The sequence below is a fragment of the Helicoverpa armigera genome, chromosome 26 (genome assembly GCF_030705265.1).
Source record: "Helicoverpa armigera isolate CAAS_96S chromosome 26, ASM3070526v1, whole genome shotgun sequence".
In the NCBI taxonomy this organism is placed as follows: Eukaryota; Metazoa; Arthropoda; class Insecta; order Lepidoptera; family Noctuidae; genus Helicoverpa; species Helicoverpa armigera.
The window spans coordinates 7,250,259-7,264,161 of record NC_087145.1 but is presented as its reverse complement, the minus strand read 5'-3'; the positions used below and the strand labels follow the sequence as shown (position 1 = coordinate 7,264,161).

The 13,903-nt window shown below is 34.1% G+C and overlaps 1 protein-coding gene across 4 annotated transcripts in view; it reads left to right on the top strand.

The window, feature by feature from the left end:
* The first annotated feature begins 7,059 nt into the window (after positions 1–7,059).
* The window catches only part of LOC110372673 (paired box protein Pax-5), a 99,983-nt gene continuing 93,139 nt past the window's right edge, over positions 7,060–13,903 (top strand). For all 4 annotated transcript variants that reach the window (XM_064041818.1, XM_064041819.1, XM_064041820.1 and 1 more), the window contains exon 1: positions 7,060–7,268. The gene's annotated coding sequence lies outside the window, so the exon portion shown is untranslated. The remainder of the gene's footprint in view (positions 7,269–13,903) is intronic.

The following is a 13,903-nucleotide window of genomic DNA, read 5'->3' as shown; positions in this document are numbered from 1 at the left end:
TTAATGATATAATATAATAAGTTGATGTGGCTTATTCCAACATACCTACTTGTTTGGTTTTAAAAGTTTCGTTATTTTAGGTTAAATTATTTTTTTTCCCTTTATTGTAGACTCACTGACTGTTTATGGTTAATTCTTAAATAAGACAAATAATATTGTTTGATAAGTCATGAACTGTAAGGCATTAGGTATAAGCATAGTAAAAGCAGGCTTTATTGAGTTTAAATTATTAAATGAGGACGGTATATGAGTCTGATATAATTTAAAAATCTTTATTGCAAAAACTTATGGATGGGTACAGGGGATGGAATTTTATTCTATACGGCAAAAAACTATGTTTTTGTTATCTTAAAAAGGTTTGATAAAACAAAGGAAATTAATTCATAAAACACCAACAAGTATGAATATTCAAATAATATTGTTTTGCATTTTAATTAACTTGGATGACGGTAAGTATTTTATTGTAATGAGTTTAATAAATAATATCTAAATAAATATTAAGTTTTTATTGAAATGCGGTTAATAATATCTGCATAGCTTTTTTCTAACTTTATAGCGACCTCCAAAATTTTCAGAAACAATGCTAAAGAATAAACGTCCGAATCAATGACTTCTCAATCGCAATCGCTTGGGCACTGTATATCTTCTGCGCAGCTGTCTGATCTCTTTTGAGAACAGCCACAGTAGCCAAAAATCTGGAAAATCCTTTACTTATTATTTTACGTCTTTAGCAGTAGACTACTCTGAAGTCTCACTACTTTGAAGTCAAAAGTCTGATAACCTTCGAACAAGAAAAGTTTTTCGACAATGCGTGTACGAATAAATGCAGGGAGTCAAATGGTTAACATTAATGTGCTTTTAACCATGATATAAATGAAAAGGATTTGATAATTTTGGAACTGGACTTAATGGAATCTCTGAGTATTCCAATTTTAAGCTACCTTCTCATGTCTCACGTGGAATTCAACTAATTATTAACTGACTTAAACATCATATTTTTCCCACCGATTCCACCAACATGAACTTCTGCTTACCCCAGTAAGGGCTTAATGCCGTTTCATAGTGTTGGCCGTTACGAGACGGTTATACTTTCTTCGTCTCGCATCGGCGCCCGCGCAGACGGGGCAGGGCTAGTGATGTGCATCTATCGATACGATAGTTGCATCACTAGTTCACGTAATCCTTATGTAAAGGGTACAGTTGTTAATTTTGATGATGATTCGATATAAAAATGTAATATTATGTTGGTGGAATAAAGTTGCATAGTGTGTAAAATGTTTTCGTAAGAGATGATAGAAGATTGTGATGAAATACATAATATTAAGTTATTAGGTATTTAATGTTAGTTATTAACAGACTAACTGAATACATGTTTACAGTACAGGGGGGCAGGCCCTGAAAGAGGTGGCGGGATGACCTGGATGCCTACAACCCTGATTGGTGCGAAAACTCAAAAGATGTGGAGGCTAAATGGGGAGGCCTTTGCCCAGCAGTGGGACAGTACGGGCTAATAATAAAAAAAACATAAACATTCGAATTAAGAACCTCTCTTTTAGAGAGCAGGTTAAAAATGATGAACACAAATGACACGAGTTTTCGACAGAAATCTCTGAAATGAAGAGCAAACAAAGCACCAAGTAAATATTATTATTATAAAAAAAGAAGAAAAATATGGTTATTCAGGTAATTATGTGGCGTTTATGTACGGTTGACCTTCTTTTTTGTTCAAATTATTCGTAAAATATTCATAAAGCACCTGAAGCATCAAATTGTGATTTTTTGCTGAATTCATTTTAAATTAATATAGGTATGCTAATATTTTTTTTGAATCTTGTTTTAATTGATTTATTTTTAAATACTTATTGTTAATGAATTAATTGCATCTTGTTGATTTGACTGCTAATTCAGTTTTGATTAATAAAGAATTTATGTAACTCATACAAAAAATAAATAATAGCATCATCATCAGCCTTTTTTTACCATCTCACACAGAGAAGGATAGAAATACATAATGAAATCTAAATTATGTAGATAGCTATTTTACATAATATCTATTTCAAATACATATATTCTTTGCAAAAAACATTACTTTCAGTAAAATTTTCAATCAAATCAAATAATTCTTTCATTAAAAATAGTTTATCGATATCGACAAAACATCCCGTGTCCCATCCCTAACCTCCTGGGGCGGAAGTAGTATAATTGTGGTGTCTTCCCCTCACTGGCCAGTCCCGACGAAAAAGTTAACTTTACTTGTTCTTACTTTTCATATTATTACTTGATAACTGGCTCTTATTATCTATTCCTGGCTTGATGGATAAGTTATGTTGGGAAAATAATATTTTTTATAAGGCGATATCATACTTGTGAACTTTGAAACACATTTTTATCTAGACTGTCATTTGTAGATCTTCTAACGATAGTTTGACTGTGTGAAAGTTGATTTGAAATATAGAGGCATATGATATGAAGATGATGGAGCAGGATTTTTTGTACCAGAAGACGAGATTTAAAAAAAAATGGCTTAGTAAAATGTTTCAGTCTGCCCGTGACCATGGATGCTGTAAAGGATCCGAAACGTCGGGATTAAATAATATAATATAACCGCGATAAAATCCGTAAAAGTAGTTTTATTTAAATGCTTTTCGGACTTTCTGCCTTCTGACTACCTGGAACAACTGCCAAAGATTTTGAAATGACAGCCGGGATCCGCCACTTTATCGTACCTTCCCAAAAACAAAAATCTCCGCATGACAAGATGGTCACCTATCCACAGACCAACCACACCAAGCATTACTTGTTTAAGTAGTTAAAAGATTATCATGATCAAATACGTTTCGTAAATGATTGAAACATATATACGATCAAATAGTTACTCTTCCCTTGTTAATATTTTTGCCAACTTCAGCTTACAAATAACAACAAAAACTTTGAGAACCGTACCCCTCTAACAAAGAGCACCAGCGCACGCGCGGTAATTTTACTAACTCCATCCGAACATTAAGTAGAACACCAGTTTTTACGGTAACATTCTCAGAAACAACACAATATCTTACATGAATCGGAACGTTACTACTTTTCAGCTTTCGACCGCTTCTCTGAAAAGGTTCTAAATTAAATATTTTGTTTTTTTTTTTTTGCGTTGGTTTAAATTGTTAAGAGTTTAAGCGGGTCGTAGTGGGGTTTTCTCGTGGGTCAGTTGCATTTTTAATTATCTACTTCGATATTTTGTTTATGGTGGTTTTGGTTAGGTAAAAATAGAAAACAAGTATAATATTATAGACTTATTTCGTTTTAAGGAGGTAATGTGTACCTTTCCTATATTTGTGGCACTTTTTTAGTATGCATTAATATTTTACCTATGATATCAAAATCCACTTAGACTGAAAATCGACCCTAATACATAGTTGGGAAAAGGCTAGGCAAATAAGATGACGACCAAGATGCTATCAAAATTTAAACATTTTCCAAAAAGTTAATTAAATAAGATAGTTTTGAAAAAGCTTCTGCCAAAAAAAATCACTAACAAACACACTTCACACTTTTGCACCAATCACATTAATTTACCCAATCTTCTAGTGTTGATTAATTAATTACAAAATAGACAACACAAAATCGGTTCTATCAGATGTTCCACCCCTCCCCGCTACCCCTGGTCACCTGTACAGCCAACTTCAGATCAGTGGTAACAGTTTTATAGGAAAATCGTACTTATTACTATTGAGTTAAGGTGCATGACAGTTACCACTGATGTGCAGTCTACTGTACCTCTGAGGGGTTGAGGGGTTGAAGACCAACCACCTGCCTCTAATTATATACGATACTAATCTTTGAAATTGTGGCACGTGGATAGAAAAGGTTTTACAAAAGAATAGATTAGTGATATCTGTTCTATGATTGTTGGTGAAGATTTAGTAGTAAATGTTCTTATAAATGCTAAGGTTTGTAAGACGAATGTATGTGTATGTTGGTAACACTTGCACGCAAAAATGACTGGATGAATTTTGATAACATTTGGTCGTTCCTAATAATAGGCTACTTTCTTCACGTCAAGTAGAAGATTTCAACGCGTGAGCTTCTAAAGGAATTTAATACATTACACCCGCATTCTGAGGGAACTTCTACACATATCGGGTGTGTCGTTCATAATCACATTAAATGAAATGCGTTAATATACTGGTTGATATATGTCGATTAACACAAAGAAAAAAGAAAAATACGTAAAAATAAAAAAAATGCATTTTTCAAACAAAGTAAATAGAATAAAAATGTGCGAAAATTAGAACGCCATATAGAAGTCAGTCATTACAAACAGCTGAAATTCTCCCTTGAAAACTGACAGCTGTCAACTGATCAAAACATTCGATACTCCTAACTTTATCTCTGCTTTACACATGATTTTGTAAATTATGAAAACGAAAAATGAATCCTGTGGCTAAACCACTGAATGGATTATGTTATTTTTTTTACAATTCGCTATAGAATATCATGAAGTACATGTGATAGAATTTAATGTGATTATGAACGACACACCCGATATATTAAAAGTAGTTTATGTCCATTTTCAGGCTCTAGGCAGTCTATATACATAATACAATCAGTTCTATAGTTTTGACGTTAAAGCCGGACAGACAAACGGATGGACAGACAGACATTCACATTCAGAATATTAATAAGTAAGTTATTTATACTTTCGGTTCAAGATGCTTAGGATTTTCCGAATAACTTATGGAGGATTCCAATTCACCCAAGAACATTATGGAAAATAATAAATTAACAGCTTAATTATTATTTTTTATACCGTAACTTAATTATAACTTGAGATAATTAATGTAGGAAGGCTAATGGCACGCTCAGCCCCGGATCTTCAATTTTTTTTAGGCGGGGCAAAAACTGAAAAATGCCGCCCCGCCTACCTACCTACTTATATTTATTTTCACCAACGAAAGTCATTTTTTTGGTAGGTAAATGACTTAAAAAAAAGTGTCCAAGTGAAAGTCGAGACAGAATAATGCAATTGTTGTAAAAATTTGCGCGAGCGAAAGAAGCACGCAATTTTTTTTAATTTTGGGTCACAAAAAGTTAATAAATTTAAAAAAGCGCTGTAAAGTAACAAGCAGTCGGAAGCGCAAACTTTTTTTTTTTGAGGACTCCATGAATAATATTTTTTGCTACATTTGACTTATAAAAGGTGGATTTGAGGTTGCGTGGATTTGAGTCATGAAGTTATGAAAGTAACGTATGTATAATATTGCGCGAGCGAAGCGAGCGCGAAATTTTTTGAGCCTACGACACAATAATAAGTGACTAAGTACATTGTAAAACCACGAACTTTTTTAAATTATTTGTTTGAAGACTCACAAATTAAACTGGGAATTATGTACAAATAAAAAGAAACCGTGATAAGAGCGAGTGCCATTTGTGTTCGTTGATTCGGTGCGTCAATAAAAATAATAAAACAATCAGAAAAACAGCACATATATTGTGATTTAGCCGCGAGCGTAGCGAGCGAGAATTTTTTCACTTATTTGGATGTTAAAAGTGAAAAATAATCAAAATGATCGATCAATCAAACAAAGCGAATGCGACTTTTTTGTCTGTATCATGATACAATGTGGAACTTCCTTATCAAACAGGGGCGTCCCGCGGCGCCCCTGAGCCTGAGGCGCCCGGGTTATTCGCACACCTTGCACTATAGCTTAAGACGGCCTTGAAGACTCACAAATGAAACTGGGAATTATGTACAAATAAAAAGAAACCGTGATTAGAGCGAGTGCCATTTGTGTTCGTTGATTCGGTGCGTCAATAAAAATGATAAACCATCAAAAAAAGCAAGACACTCATTGCCATTTAGTCGCGAGCGTAGCGAGCGAGAATTTTTTCACTTATTTGGAGTTACTTACTTAAAAGTGAAAAGTAATCAAAATGATAAATTAAACAAAGCAAAGGCGACTGTGTAATTTTTTCGAAATTTCCTGGTGGAGGGGCGCCCCTGAGACATACACACACCCTGCACCATAGGTTAAGACGGCCCTGTAGGTAACTATTATGGTCTGTGATGTAGGATTTAAAATCAGGCAGCCGCCTGATTTTGCCGCCCCCTGAATTTGCCGCCCGGGGCATGGGCCCCGGCTTGCCCCCCCCTAGATCCGGGGCTGGGCACGCTTGAAGTAACTTAAAACGGCGGTTTTTTGTGATTTTTCTTAAAATCTCAACTTCAAAGTTGTTAAGTAAGTAAAGCACAAGAATTAAGTTTAAATAATTATGTTTAGGTATTTTGGATACACGGAGCTCGTGGCTAAGTAACTGCTGGACTTGCCTAGCGATCATAAAGTTAAGCAAAGCTTAGTACCTCACTACGTATACTTAGAAGGGTGACGGTAGTCATTATGGGCGGCCAGAAGTCAAAAAGTCTGGCATCCAGTCCAGCAAGGGGTATAAGGTTACCCGGGTAACTGGGTTGAGGATGTCAAATAGGCAGTCGCTCCACGTCGAACACTGGTACTCAGCTGCATCCAGTTCCATTAGACTTAAAGCCGACCACACCAAAGTTGGTAAAAGGCTGGGCAGCTAGATTGTACAAAAGTTATTATTGTTGATAAACATACTGTAGAGATCATTTTGTCATAATTATTAGCAGATTAAAATTTAAGGATACTTTTAAGAATATTTAGTCCAACTACCAACAACCAACCAGTAAGGATAGAGATACAAACCTCAATAACCTGCCTCAATACTTTATCAATATCAAGTATCTATACCCAATACAGAAATCATAAAGTAGGTATACATTAACAGTATACAATTACAAGTACCTACAAACAGGAAAACACCATAAACATAACCACATAGAACACATCCTTAAAACAATACATATTACACCAATAATCAACGATGACAGAGCCACGAAAATCCTCACTAATAGCAGTTTTCCGTCCTCCAAATAATATACTAGCATTTTACATAAGGACGGCTTACATAAGGCTGTATTAACATATGTGTGCGTGAGGCTTACTCGACTCGCTGCGCGGGAGTCGACTGTGTTCCACTCAGCCGCATTTGAGTCGTGGCTGCCGAAGCGAGCAGACGTGCGGACGCTAAAAATACAATAAGAAACAGTGCTTGTGAGTGCCTGTGGAACACGAGTGTTAGAAAGTTCTGTTTTAACAAGTTTTTTATACGCAAATAAATTTTAATTTACAACATTTTTTTTTCGTTTGGAAAAAAGCTAGTTACGTGAATCTGGTTCGCCCGTTTTTCCGGTGCAGGTACGTTTTTTTGTTGTTACTGAATTCCGCTTAGTTTTTTACTTGTTATGGAAGGTTTTTTTCAGTGTTTTAGACTGTTATATGTAAATATTATCTACCTGTAAGCGTGTATTACTGAAAACTTTACTGCGTTTGCAGAGAAAACCTTTTCATCTTCTGAAGTCGGTATAAATCATGAAATGCATTGCAATTATCGTTCGCTTGAGACAAAATAACCTTCTAAAATAGTCTTGAGATATTTTTTTAATGTCTTATAGTCTATCAATAAAGCGAGTGACATGTTTCTCAGTTTATTGATATTAAACGTGTAACAACCATGATAAAAATATACATCAAATGAAAGCTAGACATCACTGCTTTCGGGTGTATATAATAAGATTCTAATAAGAGGCACAGTTAAGTCTGATTCATCAACAAAATTCAAGGCTTTAAAATATTGAAAGTAATTGTGTTTTAGACTATAAACTGTAAAAGGTGGACAGGGTAATAGATCACATTAAGAAATATTAGTTTTCATAAAGTTCCTTTGAAACGTATATAGAATGAATAAGGTAAAAAGGAAATGAAAACTGCAGAAAACTCCGTACAAATCACGAAACTAATTGGAAGAAAGAAATATGAGAAAGAAAATTTATCTTCTTATTAAAAAGAACCTTTACGTAAGAAATGAGAAATGAACAACAAAAATATAATCAATCAGATATCTAAAAGCTTCTCATATATAATATTATTCATTGAGCAAGTTTTAATAAAAGCCTAGGAAAGACATAAATATCATTGAATGCGGTTAAATAATGTTATTTTTATCCCGTCGCACATAATCTGATAACATGCAATAATCACTGGTTAACAACAGAAGTATACGAGATTGAAAACAATAAAATATCTTCTTTCTATATACATACAATACCTCATCAAAAACCTACCAGTACTATGACTCTGGAATAAGGCACAGATATAATCCAAAGTTAGAAGTTTCCCTTAATAATTTCACAATATTAAATCATCCATATATGTAATACGCAAACAAGACTAATCCATTTTGACAAAATTCATTTACATGATCTCCACATGCAAATGATTCCCTTAAAAACGATTGCCATAGTATTTTTCTCAATCGTTCTAGCGTATTAGCGTTATATACCTCAAGTTATATTAAAATATTACAAGTCAGAAACACAGCAAGATTACTTAAAAAGAGATGAAATAGCAATTTCAAATACCATCAATCCCAAAAACAATTTAAATAAAGCTAAAACTAATAACGAAAGAAAGCATGCTAAATTAAACAATAATAACAAAGCGAAAGAAAATGATTAAAATTATTTAATTCATGAAATAAATGGTATTTCCAACGGTTAGGTAAGACTAGACCAACGGTTTACGTAAAGAACATAAGACTTTTTACCCGACGGTCAACGTTTTATTGCACAAAATAGTTGGTACCTTTCGGTTGTGGAATGTTCGGGAAAAAATAGAGTTTTCTTTTTGTTTGACTTATTTAAATTGTTAATCATATTGTAAAACTCTGAGTTAGGTGTTAGCACTTCTATGACAGTTGATATAGTTTATTGAACTTTGAAGTTACAATTAGTAACATTTCTATGTTTTACTTATTACTTGTTGCCGTTTTCTTTCTTATCCTTTCACAAATGGAAATATGGTGCCTCATCTTTAACCTTAAAATCTTCACACTGAATACTATCTACTACAATTCAATAGGTTTTAGTTTAGCTAGATCTTGCTCCCATAAGTTAACTTCTCCTTTCTGAAACAGCTATTTTGTTCCAAATACTTCATAATTTTTTTGCCTCATGTAGACAACAGAGTCCTTTAATCTTCTTCTACCATATTAAGTATCTAAAGCATCAATACCAGTTCAGTTATTTAAAAACTTAATACACCTACAAAGTTACTTCCAAACTTTAAATTTTTCATGATATTTTTAATTCCTCATCCACCAGACGCACAAAAACTTGCTGACCATCAAAATACTAATAATCTTACATAAGCAAGCAAGTGAAAACATTTTTTATCTAATATTTCAAGTGTGGGAGCCATTGTCGCGGGTTCTAGGTTAAAATCTCTTTGTTTCAAGTTACGTGATGTTCCCATAGCTTACTGGTGTGCTGTTTACACATTATTGTTTTATTAAAAACGCAAAAACTTTGTATGGTTACGGAAATTTGTTAATTTTGTTGAAGAATTTGAGGATCCTACGCTTTTTGGGCTCTTAAAATTCATCATCTGTTTAGCCTTTTCCACCTATGTTGTGGTCTGTTTCCAGTCCAACTCGATGCAGCTGAGTACAGTGTTTCAAAAGGAGCCTATCTAACCTACTCAACACAGTTACCCGGGAAACCTAATAACTCTTGATAAGGCTGGTTGTCAGACTTACTAGCTTCTAACTACTGCCAGAGATGTTCAAATGACAGCCTACCTACGGTTTATCGTGCCTTTTGAAACACAGGGGAATTTATTGCAAACAAAAATGATGTTTCTAAACATTTGGACCTTTAGAAATGACATCACAACCTTAATCAACTGTTATTTCTATAAAAATAAGTGGCAAGACTTTAAAATTATCAAACTGATTTACCATGCAAAATGGATTGAAACCAACTGATAAACTAAAACCTCACGATACCACATTTCCTTCCAAAACTGCAGTAACAGATAGTTTTTTTCTTGAGGAAGTTAAAATAAGGAAACAGACTGAATTAAAAGAATCACGAAAGTTGTACTCTTAAAAAGATATCTACATTTTGGCGAATAACCTTTGACACAATGAGAATTTTCACCGAGACACGTAACTCTAAGTTTTTTGGAGTTTATAAGATTTTGGAACGTTCGAAAATATCTTGTTTAGTGAGTCGTTTGTTTTTATCTGCGACTGTCTTTTGTTATGTTTTTTGTTTATAAGTCTATTTAGTGGCAATCTAGCTTTAAGCGGATACTTACTGGTTCTGAAAATTCCCCGTCGAAAAAGATGGTTGTAATTTGACCAATATGAGTGTCTGTCTGTCTGTGAATTTGTAGCCCTTAAACGGATGAACTGAGTAGAAACTTCTGACGAAATGATCTTTTTGTTTCGTTGTATGTTGGTTTGGAACCTTCAAAAGTGTCGTGAGCCTCTAAAATATAAATTATTGTTTACGTAGACACCTTTTCGGGTTTATCTTCAACATTTAGTCTTTTGGCAAGACTTATTGTCAGGCTTTCCGCCTTCTGATTACCAGTAACTACTGCTAAACATGTTCAAATGACAGCTGGCGCCAATTAAACATGCCTTCTAAAATACAGAATTTACATAAACAACGACTATAAAATCGATATTCAGAGACAGATCTTGAATTTCTTGAATTGCTTGTCAAGTGACAGTGTGGCACCTTTCGTCGAGTTTTTTTACTAAAAGATATAAAAAGAAACGGCAAAAAACTACAATGGACGGTAGCACTTTCTAAAATGATCGGAGACCGGCGCGCGCGCCGACGGCTGGTAGCGAATATTGTAAACAGTGGTTTGGTTCTATTATTATAGTTTGATACTACTTTTAAAGTATTTGATACATTGATTTTTGTTATTGTCCCGGCTGTCATTGAACATCCTTGGCAGTCGTTACGGGTAGTCAGAAGCCAGTAAGTCTGACACCAGTCCAACCAAGGGGTATCGGGTTGCCCGGGTAACTGGGTTGAGGAGGTCAGATAGGCAGTCGCTTCTTGTAAAGCACTGGTACTTAGCTGAATCAGGTTAGACTGGCAGCCGACCCCAACATAGTTTGGGAAAAAGGCTCGGAGGATGATGAGGATGATGATACATTGATTTTTGTTGTTATATTATTTAGACCTATATTTGCTTTTGTTTTATCGCTAAACTAGCTTGTGCCGGTTTCACCCGTGTCCCGTAGGATCTACTTCGCGCACAAGGATAAAAAGTATCCTATAGTTGGGGTACTAACTTCATTATGGCTATCATTTAAGAGGCTGTCTTACAGTGAACGATTATTTTAAATCAGACCAATAGTTCTTGAGATTAGCACGTTTGAACAAATAAAATCTTCAGCATTACAATAATAGTAAACATAGTTAAAACTTTAAGGACATTTACAGCTAATGGAATTCTAATTGTCTGTCGGGAAGTTAATTGCTTTATTTGTATCTTTAAAATGTCAATTCTTCCTCAATTATATACAATTGTTTAACTTTGTTTCTTGTACTGTAGAAACTTTAATTAAAAGGAAAAATATTTCCACTTTTTGTACGAATAGTAGTTTCTTTCAATTTTTATTTGTAAACCTTTGAGAAGGGTTATATTAATATTCCATATATGTAATAAGATTTATAAAATAACAATTTTGCTCTGTTCAACTTTCTGGAAAAACAGCGAAAACTTAAAAATTCTTTTGCTGAGTCATGAAATAAAATTATAAATAACAAGCCGTCTACAATTTCAAGAACTTACTTTTTTCTTCAAATTAAAGTGTGGTTCTTAATTATAGCAATTTAAGAGGATAGTTGTGTTTTAATTAATCATTATTTAATTGACTAACATACACCAGTACCCTTTTCTTTTTATAGACTGACTTTTTAATCTTATAATAAGATTATGAGAAAGTTGAAAACCGCAGACAATAAAGGTGTAGTATTAATTTATTATCTGGACTACCTCAATAAGCCAGTGGTTAGCAGCTGAACAACTAAGGTTATTTGTTAGTAGATTACGAACTGAAAATCTATGGAAAAGAATAAGTATCAAACACTTGAAAATAATCTACTAATATATGATTTATAAACGCGAGAATGTATAGATGTTGGTCCCTCTTTCAAACAAAGCTACTGGATGGAGTTTTAGAAAAACTATATGTAGGTGCTTATAACAGAATTAGATATAAGTTGTCTATTTTTGCCTATTTGCCGGAAAATAGTTATGTCGAGAAGCCAGTGAAACTGTAGACAGGAACTAGTGCTATACATAGTGAAGTTATTAATGATATAAGTGACAATATAGACACAGACAAAAACAAAACAGCAACAAATACAAAAACTACAGTATCAAGCAAAGCACTGAATGACATACTGACTACAGTAAGTGAACACGCTAGCACGGTACCAAACAGTTCGGCACTGCCACCCAAGCGTTAACAAATAGAGTTGAACTTGACTTCTAAACGAATGTTCATCCTGTACGAAATAACTGTAATAGGCGAGGAAAAGGAACCGAACTTATAACTGTTAATATTGATGGAAGAAATAAAGAAAATGTAAAAGAAATGATGAAGTTTTAGGAGTAAAAATGAGAAAGTCATTCATATATGCAGATTAGCCACCAGATTCTACCAGCGGATTCATCCGCGTTCCAATTAAATTACTAAAAAATAGCCTATAGCCAGTTTTGATAAATGAGCTGAAAACATCTTAAAGAGACCTAGACTATAAAGTCCGAACTTGCCAATCTACATTGAGCAAGCGTGGTGATTAACACTCTTTCCTAGTCTGTATGAAAAGAGACTTGTGTCTTGAAATGGACGCATGGAGAGGCTAAAGATATAATCCAACATGGACATTTACAAGACATTTTAGAAATCTAAAACTTTCAAAGTTCACCATAAGGTCAATTCAAAGTGAGTTTTCATTCCAAAATACGATGAAAGCGACACATTAGTATGGTGACCGGAGATTCGGCGCGTGCGCACCCTACATTGCGAATCGTTGCACCAGGATCATTACGTCATAAATGCATGCCTGACTTTGATGAAATGCATCAATTAAATTGCTTTATTTGAGTTAAGTTGCAGACAATTATTGAACGTTAGTTTGAAGAACTCGTTAAAAGTAAAATAAAATGCTTGCCCTAATAGGTATGTGTTTTATATACACTATCTAAAAACGAATAATACTATTTAAAAGTCCTAATAAAAACGGTAAAACGGAATGAGAACCTTCTCCATATTGAAGACGGTTAAACACAGAAAATTGCAGCCCTAAGTTAATGGATAGAAAAGTCCCCTACAGTACAATCATTTCCAATCTATTTTTCCACAAAAAATACATGAATCCATTCATATAGATAATGACATCACCATCAACGATGACGCAGGTCTCGTTGACTGCACACCACTGATCCTGACGTGCGCCAACGCCGGTTGACGCTCCGATGATACCCAGTCGCATGGATCGCGTTTTTACCGATCGGATTAACTAGATTGCTAATTCGTAGTGTGTAAGCTAATCATTGTTTACACGTCGATAAGACTGAAGACTGAAAGACGTAATTGAAATAGCAGCAATATTGAAGGAATAGATTGATGGTGTGAACGATAAAATGGTTGAAAAAGTAGTAATACATGAAATATCATAAGATGTATTAGTAGATGACAAAGATGAAGAAAATAATGACGCTACCAAAGTAGGAATCAAAATAATTATGAAAAAGACAGAAGAATAAAAAGCAAACAGTTAAGATGTTACTATGCCTAGTTATAAAATAGTTTACAGTATTCTTAAAAAGGTATGCGCTAAAGGCTAACTCGATAACTCTGTTAGTGCGATGACAACATTCAGTCATCCAAAAAAACTTGGTGACAAAAAATCTACGGAAATATCTGCACTTAGTCGAATACATTGACGTCAGGCTGC